We start from the raw sequence: 10,312 nt of genomic DNA, 5'->3' as shown, positions 1-10,312 counted from the left end.
TATAATAATTTACATAATATTTGTTGGAAAGAAATGTTAATCCTACATGCAATTCTATAATTGAGAAGTCAAGAAACGTTTTAACATTTAAAGTCCATTAATTTTCTGATACAACACTCATTAAGTATTCCCTAAATACTAACAATGAAAGTGATCTATTCTCACTGTTAAAAAAAAAAAGAAAATAAAGCAAGTGTGAAAATATAGGCTTGGACTTCCCTGGTGGTGCAGTGGTTAAGAATCTGCCTGCCAATGCCAGGGACACGGGTTCTAGCCTTGGTCCAGGAAGATCCCACATGCTGTGGAGCAACTAAGCCCATGCGCCACAACTACTGAGCCTGTGCTCTACAGCCCACGTGCCACAACTATTGAAGCCCGCATGCCTAGAACCCGTGCTCCACAATAGGAGAAGCCACCGCAATGAGAAGCCCGCGCACCACAATGAAGAGTAGCCCCTGCTCTCCACAACTAGAGAAAGCCCGTGTGCAACAACAAAGACCCAACACAGCCAAAACCAAAAAATAAATTTATTTTAAAAAATATATAGTATACATTAGAAACAACATATATGGAAATACCTCAGACATTCAGACATGCACTCACAGCCTTTGACTATTTCAGCAAATTTAACTTAATATCCATAGACTATTTTACTTTCTCTGTGTTACCTCCATCACTTTAAATTATAGACTAGTTTCCAGATACCATAACTGGTACCTTTTACCATAGTGCCTTTGGATATGAGAGACATCATATGAAACTAAGTTACTGATACACTCATCACTAACCTAGCACTAGAAAGTAAAATCTTAGCATGTGTTGAGAAACACAGTTTTGTTTGTTCATTTGTTTGTTTTGTTTGCAATCATCTAAGGTTAAATGCTGGTTGATGGGTTTGTTATGCAGTGGGTCACTATTGTCCACCTGGAGCTTCATAGGCACAGTGAAATATCATTTATTGATACTAGCTACACACCTGAATGTAGCAGTAACGTCTTGTGTAAGCTGGCCTAGTCTCTCCAGTTGGTCCCAGTATCAATGACAAGATGGCAATACAAGATTACTAAATCACTGGAATTGGATGTGCAACCCCAGTTTAATATTTATTTTGTGAGAAATATTTATGACCTATTTCCCTACATTACTCAGAATGCACAGAGAGTCGATTATCAAAACCAAGACGTTTTCATAAAAGTTTACCTTTGCCCTGAGTACACTCCTCACGTCACACATAGCCCATCCTCAAGTCTTCCAAGCACCAAGTCGAGGGGCACCTTATCTATGAAGTGGTCCCCCAGTGGGGTTGATCACTTCCTGCTCTGTGCCACCACTATGGCCCATACTGAGTTTTATCATAGGGTGTGCATATCTCTGTCCTACTGACAAAGACGGTGGCGGGTATCTTACATCTCCATTTCTCCAACTCTGGATGAGGACTGTGATCCATCTTCTGTGTCCTATACCCACCTGCTGAGTGTTCCTGGAGAAAACCACAAAGGAAGACCTAATCGTGCTGCTATATTTTCACTGTTACCAATTTCAGCGTAGCTGCACCCTGAACCTCTTCTTTTTTTCTCATTTTGTCCTCAACTCTCGTCCTCAAGAAATTTCTCAAAGCACCTCTTCTTTCCTCAGAATTTTGAACAAATTCTCCTCATTCTCAGCAAATAACTTTATCTTGTACTTTACATAGAAATTAGAAAAAAGAAAAAGAAAAAAACAGGAATTCTCTTTAATTCCTGCTATCAAACGTAAGCCTGTCCATCTACAACCATCTTCTCTTTATCAATTTTATAATAATGAAGTTATGTTGGCCTCCTCCTATCAAAGGTAATGAGGTTATTTACATTTTGTATCACGTTCTCTCTATGTCATTCTATGTCCTCTCTCCAGTGTCTTTAAATTTTTCCAAATTTCCACACCACAAACAAACAGCCTCCCAGTGTGCCACATCTTCCTCTAACACTCTATTTCTCATTAATTTAAATAATTTTCTGTGGTATCTACTATTATTTCCCTATCATCCTCATTCTCCTCAATTCATATTAGGAAATATTGCCTCTCTGATAGGGTTCTTGTGATGATGAAATGTGGTAGTCGGGTAAACAGCACAATAAAAGATGATTGTTATTCCCCATTACTCTTTCAGGACAACCACTCTCCTCTGGAAACACTCTCCTTTCTGGACACAGTGATCCACGCTCTTTGCATGGTGTCCCCACATCCCTGACACCTCTATATCCTTCTCCCTTATTGGCTTCTCTTCCTCTACCTGATGAGTCACCGTGAAGGTCCTCAGGATTCTACTCTCAGGCCTTCTTTTCACTTCATACAGTCTCTCTCTCTAGGAGAAATATTTGTCCCCATGGTTTTAGTGACCATAATTTTGCCCTATGGGTCAGAGTGCCTAGTTGAAAACACCTGCATATCAACTAGCTTAAGCAGAAAAGGAATTTATTCATATTCGAGTGCTCACAAAATCTGGAGGAGGGTGAGAGAGACAGTCTGTAAAGGTAATCCCAGAAATAGGACCCATGCTAGGAAAATGTGTTAGTGAAAATGCTAGTGGTGCCTCTGAAGAATGGGAGGGCTCTGCCACTATGCTTCCCCCTACACAGCAACCTCCTCACATTTCTCACGTATGCATCCAAGTCTCTCAAAATTGTGTCTGGGGCTTTCCTGGTGATGCAGTGGTTGAGAATCTGCCTGCTAATGCAGGGGACACGGGTTCGAGACCTGGTCTGGGAAGATCCCATGTGCCGCAGTGCAGCTGGGCCCGTGAACCACAACTACTGAGCCTGCGTGTCCAGAGCCTGTGCTCCGCAACAAGAGAGGCCACGACAGTGAGAGGCCCACGCACCGCGATGAAGAGTGGCTCCCGCTTGCCACAACTAGAGAAAGCCCTTGCACAGAAACGAAGACCCAACACAGCCAAAAATAAAAATAAATAAATTAAAAGAAGGCTCAACATTTAAAAAAAAAATTGTGTCTAATTAGGGGAACTTAGGTCACATGTCTGCATCTGTCCTCACTCAGACAGCAAAGAGTCAACAAATGTGAGTTTTCTGATTCCTAGCTGGACAGGATTCATAATATAGAGATTATAAAAAATAGGGAGAGTATTCTAAGACCTCAGGTGACCAAAAATGGCAAAGATCCACAGCAGTCCACTCTTACTGACCCGACATTAATATCCTTCTTTCAAAATTAATCTTCCAAATAGCCACAGGCCACCACCCATCCCATTGCAACTACCTATAAACAAATATATCATCACCTTCTCGAGAAGGAAGCAAGCGTTTCGTCAATCATAGTATCCATAGGACCAGTGATTTTCATCACAGTTGGCCCACTGATTTATTTCTTTTACTGAAAAATGAGTTCTCAAAAAGGCAGAACTGTTATGTGCAAAGTCTTAACACTAAATATGATATTTCATAAAGTCTGTGAATGACAGTGCTGGAGGAAGGAGAATAAGCATGGATGAAAAAATAAATCCAAATTAAGCATTTATCCTACTAAGGACAAATTTCTATTCCATAATGGAAGCAGCCTTACATAATTAATTTACCACCCCAAACTGAATAGCTTCCCTGGGGTATAGAACCCTACTGGGGCCTTAGGATTGTTTCCTGATGCAGAAAAATCAGGTAATCAGCAGCTGTGGTGTCCAGGTCAGCCTTGTTGTGGGGAAATCCATCGAAATTCACTGTCCTTGGCACCATGGTCACTTTATTCCTGAGTGTACTGGGCAGATTCTGGGGTGACTGGGAAGGGATCAGACCTTCATCCATCAGGAAGGTCATTTTGTCCAACTGATTACTGAGAGCCTCTTCCACGGTGAGGACCTTTTACAAAGTATTCACTTGGAATACATTTGAGAAATAAGTCCATAAATCTAACCCCAAACTTCCTTTTCACCAACACTTCAAGTTTCTTCCATCAAGTGCCAGACCAACCAGTCAAACTGTTGCTTATTACTCATGAGTCAGCATGGAGCCAGCCTTCAGCCATATCTCTCTCTAAGCAGAACACAAAATATGAACTTGAACTTGAACACTTGAACTTCTGTATTTTGAGAGGATATTCCTTTTCTACTGTCTTTATGGCCACCTCTGAATGGGTTTAATGTGACAACTGTCCAGTTCTGATTAGTGCCACCATGTGGTGCCAAGTGAACTAGGCTCAGATTATTTCCTTCTCAATCTGTTTGTTATAGGACCTCCTCATGAGTTATGAAAGCAAGTTGATGGGGAATGATAGTAGAAAACCAGTGGGACACTGGGATTATGACATTACAGAAGTTCTCTCCTTGACCAAACTCTAGTCAGTCTCCTCTGATCTCTCTCTTTGACAAAGCCTCAACTTTGGCCAAAAGGACTACAGACTCTGAGCGCAAATTATTTAGTTCATCACCTACACACACACACACATGCACGCGCGCATGCACACCCCCCATTAAAAGACTTGAACAGCACTAGCATAATTTCTAACAGCTCAAGGCTGCATCCGTAGGATGACCCTAACCCCCTAGGATGAAAGAAAACTCAAGGCTGCTCAAAGAATATACTGTGTGTTCTAGCCAATACCTCATCAGGTAGGCCTCTGACTTTCTTAGAGCATTTGCTAAACAGAGCTTACAACTGTGCACCCTTCCCCTACTCCCTTGAGATATACAGGTATGTCCTTGAACTCAGGAATGTCTTCTCAAGGTCCTGAAAGTTCATTCTTTTGAAATGTAATCACCATTAGGAAGGACAGTGCCTCTGTCTCCAGGTCTCTGTGGTAGGAAAGAATCCTAACTTCAATAATTGCCAGCTGACAGACACAGCTGGCCTCAATGCATTTATATTGACCAACCCTTTGCAATGTTTTCACTTCCCGGGCTCTGCTCAAGCCTCCTCCAGGCCCCTACCTCACTCCCTCATTCTGCTCTTCTGCCCAGTCACGTTTGTAAAACTTGAAGTTGAGTTTAATTTACCCTGAACCCCCTTCCCTATTGCAATAATTATGCTGTATTATATAGTATATTGATTAAAAACTGTTTATCACTTTATTGTCCAGTTTGTTTATTTTTTACTTGTCTTTTTGTAGCTACATGTGATGCCCTTTTTAAAATAAAAGAATAACTGACTTAATTTTTTTTTCTAGTTCTGTGAAAAATGCCATTGGTATTTTGATAGGGATTGCTCTCCAGTATGCAAGTCCCTCTGGCCTTCAAAGCCAGACATTCTGGGGACTCATCTTCCTGGTGCAGCCCCCCATGCTGGGGAGCTCAAACCCCTCACTCCTTGGGGAGAACCTCTGCAATTGTGATTATCCTACCATTATCCTTCCCTGGGGCTGTGGATCTTGATTATATTGCATCTCCACCTCTCCTACCCATCTTGTTGTGGTTCCTTCTTTGTATCTTTAGTTGTGGAAAATCTTTTCTGCTAGTCTCCAGGTCATTCTCATAGATAGTTGCTCTGTAAATAGTTGTAATTTTGGTGTGCCCATGGGAGGGGGTAAGGTCAGGGACACCCTACTCTGACATCTTGGCCGCACTTCAATTCCCAGCTTCTTTTATTTTTGATTGACGAATGTGTTTATGCAACTTATTTGTCCTTCAGGACCTGTTTGAGGTCAAACATGTATATATGATTTCTAATTGATGGATTATTGCCGGGCGTAATCAGTTCTAGAGCTTGGACTATTAGGTAACACCGAGTTTATGAATATAAGATCAGGTCATTTGGTGCTCTATTGCTAGCTGTCCAGTGCCTATCATGATCTTGTTTCTATGAGAAAACCAAAAACTGTTAATCAAAAGGAAAGAGTTACTGGCAAAGAGGTTGCAATTTTGCTTCAAAACCTTGGGTACCTATACTATGATTCTCCTATTAAGACTTGACACACGCTTTATACAACATCTCCTCTGCCACAGATACTTTGGGCACAATCGGATTGGTTGTCATAGGGCCCATTGGAGGGTTGCTTTCATGGCATGTGGTCCAACTAAAAAGCCTTCTCTTGCTGAGACTCCCTTTAAAAAAGGCATCCTTGGAGTCCCTTGGCAAATCAATCAAGCAGCCAACACAAATGTGGTGATAATTTTCTCCAATATCCATAGAAATTCACTGGACTTCTTTTTTAGAGAACTATGGGGCAAGGTACAGCAACTTGCCTTTCACTTCAAATAGTATATCGTACCATGTCCTATACCACAGGATAATCAGAAACTTTTCTAAGGCGGCAGACCTCTGTATTTTCATGGTATTTATTACCCAGACTTTAGCATGCATACAAAATTTGTCCACCTAAAATCTAGAGTACTTGCTTTCAAATTCCTTTCCTCATGATGTTGTCAATATAGTGAACTTGGTTGATGCTCCCTGACATTGTGAGAAGATCAAGGTCCCCCTAGAATAAATTATGGTACAGAGGCATAGATGTAATGCAGTTCTGAAGACAAGATACTAAAGATGTACTGCTGTTTGTACCAGGTAAAAGCAAACTGTTACTGTTGTTCTCTAGTATTCCTATTAGGATAGGAAATGGTATTTACTATATCAATAGCTGCATTCCAAGTGCTATTCCAAGCCTGTTTTTTAAAATTTTCCTCATGAAATAAGACTGAATCTAAAACAGTACTTGAAATTAGAATTAATACCTAATTAAATGTAGGAAAGTCTACTTTGGTGGGAATATAAATCCCTATAATTCCACCTGAGATATGATAACACTTTGGCTTTTAATTTTAAAATTTAAACTTAAAGGCAAAGAATAGGTCCAGGAACTTCTACTTAGCCAGCCATAATAGAGTTTGCTCCATGAGTTATGAATCCAATATGCAAATCGTTCCATTTACTGATTATATTTATTCCAACTATCACAAGGAACTAGGGAAATAGCAACAGGATATTTGCAAACCCACAGGGCCTACTTTGAAATATATTCGCGCCCAACCTCCCTTGCTATGGATTGAATGTTTGTGTCCCTCCCCAAATTACTGTGTTGGAGCCCTAAACCCCAATGCAACAGTATTGGAAGGCGGAGCCTTTGGGAGGTAATTACATTTAGATGAGTCTTGAAGGTGGGCTGACTGACTCTACTGGCATCTTGGTCTCGAATATCCCAGCCTCCAGAACTGTGAGAAAAAAATCTGTTGTTTAAGCCACCCAGCTGTGGTATTTTGTTGTAGTAGACCAAGCTGGCTGAGACATCCATTAATCACCTGACCCCCAATAAACCCAGCATTTTTAGTGAATTACAGAAGTGGCTCAGCCAGTAGTATAAACTCAGAGTTGGTGTCCAAAACTCAACAAAATGTCCAGGTATTTCTCTTCCTTTAGGGCTCTCCCAAATGCATTCTTTTTGATTCTAGTGTCCACATCTTTTCCATTCACCATGCTGTTACTAAGGAGTCTGACAAAGAGGTGAATTCAAGCTAATCTGAATTTCAGCAACCCAGCGCATCAAGCCTGATGTTTTATTCTTAACTATGTCAATCTTGCTGTTGCAACAAATACTTTTGACAGGCACAGCAAGTCCCTGATTCTCTTAACATCTGCCTTGAGCCAAGAATCTAAAACTTTGATCTAATCATTTTCTGTCCCTAAGCTCCCCAGTCCAGCTAGAAGCAGCCAGTCTTCCTTCTCTTCCTGGTAATCCTCAGTCCTCCCTACTCATTCTTTATCAACAGCTACATGCTTTTCCGAAGTCTTGCCTTCAATAGCCATTTCATTGTAGAGGATGATTTAAGTAACTTTTTAACTTGCTCTGCCATTAACCACCAGAGTCCCCAGTTCTGGACTAGCTAGATCTTCAATACCCGAAAGCTCAACCAGGTTAAATAACCCACTCACTGATTTCCATTTCTTTGAGGGCTTGTTGCCTTTCCTGGAATCAAATACCATATTGGTCAGGCTTGTAACTGCAAATACTATAAAATATTCTGATTTATTTAAAGAGAAAATGGATTTTTAAAGGGAACTTATGAGCTAATGTAAATTAGGGAAGAGTCAGAGGATCAGATTCTGAAGCTACCCATCCAGGGGCAATGACACTGCACCAAAGGGGCGGCTCTGGAAAAGATACCACGGCCATATGCCACTTGGGACTGACTGCCCTCAGGGTTGGAAGCCTGATGCTCCACTCCCTTCCTTTCCTCCACACCCAGAAAGAGCCAGAGCCTCGGTCATCACATGTGCTAGAGTGTGTATTCTTCATGTCATGGTCACCTCTTCACAGTTCTAACTTTCTTATGCAAATCTCAAGTGGGTTCAAATGACTGGAAAAATCTAAGTCGTACGCCTGCATCTAAAACTGCAAGAGGGTCTGGAATATAAATATTCTGTCCTCTGTCTTGTGAAGATAGATTAATAATATGAGGAGTTACCAAAGTTTAGGCAAAATACTGGGGCATCACACGTGATAAGTATTCACTACATGCGCCATATGTTAAGATCACCTAAAATGACATCATCAATTCTGTGGTAGCCATTACTAGCACTCGCAAAAAAATTTATGGATCTCTTCCTCTTCCTAGAAGATAATTGGAAACTGCAGCAGAGGTCATATAACTTCCCTTGGCTGATGTAATGTAAATGGAAGTGACAAGTGTCATGTCAGGACAAGACATATTTGAGCTGATATGCCTTCTATGTACTCTTTTGCCTTGCCACGGTCAACACTGAAGCCCCCAATAGAGGTGGCAGCATCATAACAAAGTAAGTCTTCAATCAGCCTGGGTGTCTAAATGATCTGAAAAACTCCCTTCTTGATCTACAATGGACATGTAGCAAAAGCAAGAAATAAAACTTGTTCTGGGCTTCCCTGGTGGAGCAGTGGTTGAGAGTCTGCCTGCCAATGCAGGGGACACGGGTTCATGCCCCGGTCCGGGAGGATCCCACATGCCACTGAGCAGCTGGGCCCGTGAGCCATGGCCATTGAACCTGCGCGTCCAGAGCCTGTGCTCCACAACGGGAGAGGCCACGGCAGTGAGAGGCCCGCGTACCGCAAAAAAACAACAACAACAACAAAAACTTGTTCTAATTTCCTGAAATTTTGCTGTGACATAATCCAGCCCATGCTGACTGACAAAGCCCAGACCTCTCTTCTGACTGCACCTTTTATACTATACATAGCTAACAGCTTGCAAGTCATGACACAGGACTATTGTATAACACTTCAAGTTCAACATGTCCAAAACAGAACTCATGAACTCTTCCATAAATTATTCTTCCTCCAGTGTTTCCTACCTCAATAAATCCTCCAACAACTGTACGTTTGCTCAATTTAAAAACTTAAGAATCTTTCCTGATTCTTCCTATTTTCTATTACTCACATGCTGTCAATGTCCAGGTGCTATGGTTTTTCACTTCCTCTATGTTTCTCTAGTCCTGAACCCTACTTCCAATAGCCTAGTCCAAAAAAAACCCATCATCTCTTACATAATTTAATGAAATAACCTCATACCTAGTTACCCCCCATTTATCACTGCCTTACAAGCCAGCCTCCATGCTACTGCCAACATGGTTCTTCAGGTGATTTGTTTAGTTTTAAGTATAGATTTAAAACCTCTTCATTAAAGCCACCAACCAATGGCTTCTCATTTCTCTTAGTGTAAGTTGGAATTCCTGACTGAGACCTTTAAGGTTCTATGTGGTCTAGCCTTTTGCTCATCAGATCTTCATACTGTTCTCTGCAAGTGCTGACTGGCATTCAGTTCTGAAGACTTGCTATCCTTTTCCTCAGCTCAGAGCTTCTGTTCTGCTGTTGTGTCCTTTATCTGTAGTCACTTCCCCAACCACCCAATACATCCACTACTACCACCACCACCTCTATCTTACGACATCACTCAGTCTCTGATGCCAGGGCCTCATCTACATCTCTGTTCAATGCTGTTGCCTCAGGAAACAAGTCTTCATCCTTGGTCCTCTGGACCAGTGATATGCTCCCAAAGTATTTCATACTTAATGTTCACTCATGCCATCCTTTTGTTGTACCTTATCTTTGTTTTCTCAAAATAGTCTTTACATTCCATGATAAAGAAAACATTGGCTAGATTGCCACTGTTTCTTCAATGTCTAACATGACAAAGGCCATCAATAGTATAGTTCTGAATAAGGGTTTGTCTTTGAATAAATGAATGACACTTAGAAGATGCTTTAACACATTTATCGTCTTCCAGTTTTTCAGTTGTTCTACCTACTTAAGTCTATGTCCAGCTATTTTATTTTAAAAGGAAGGAAATTCTTTTTTAAAAAAAATTAATGTATTTATTTATTTATTTTTGGCTGCGTTGGGTCTTCATCACTGCGTGTGGTCG

This window comes from Hyperoodon ampullatus (assembly GCF_949752795.1).
Source record: "Hyperoodon ampullatus genome assembly, chromosome: 12".
NCBI classification, from domain to species: Eukaryota; Metazoa; Chordata; class Mammalia; order Artiodactyla; family Ziphiidae; genus Hyperoodon; species Hyperoodon ampullatus.
Note: the sequence above shows the minus strand (reverse complement) of the source record.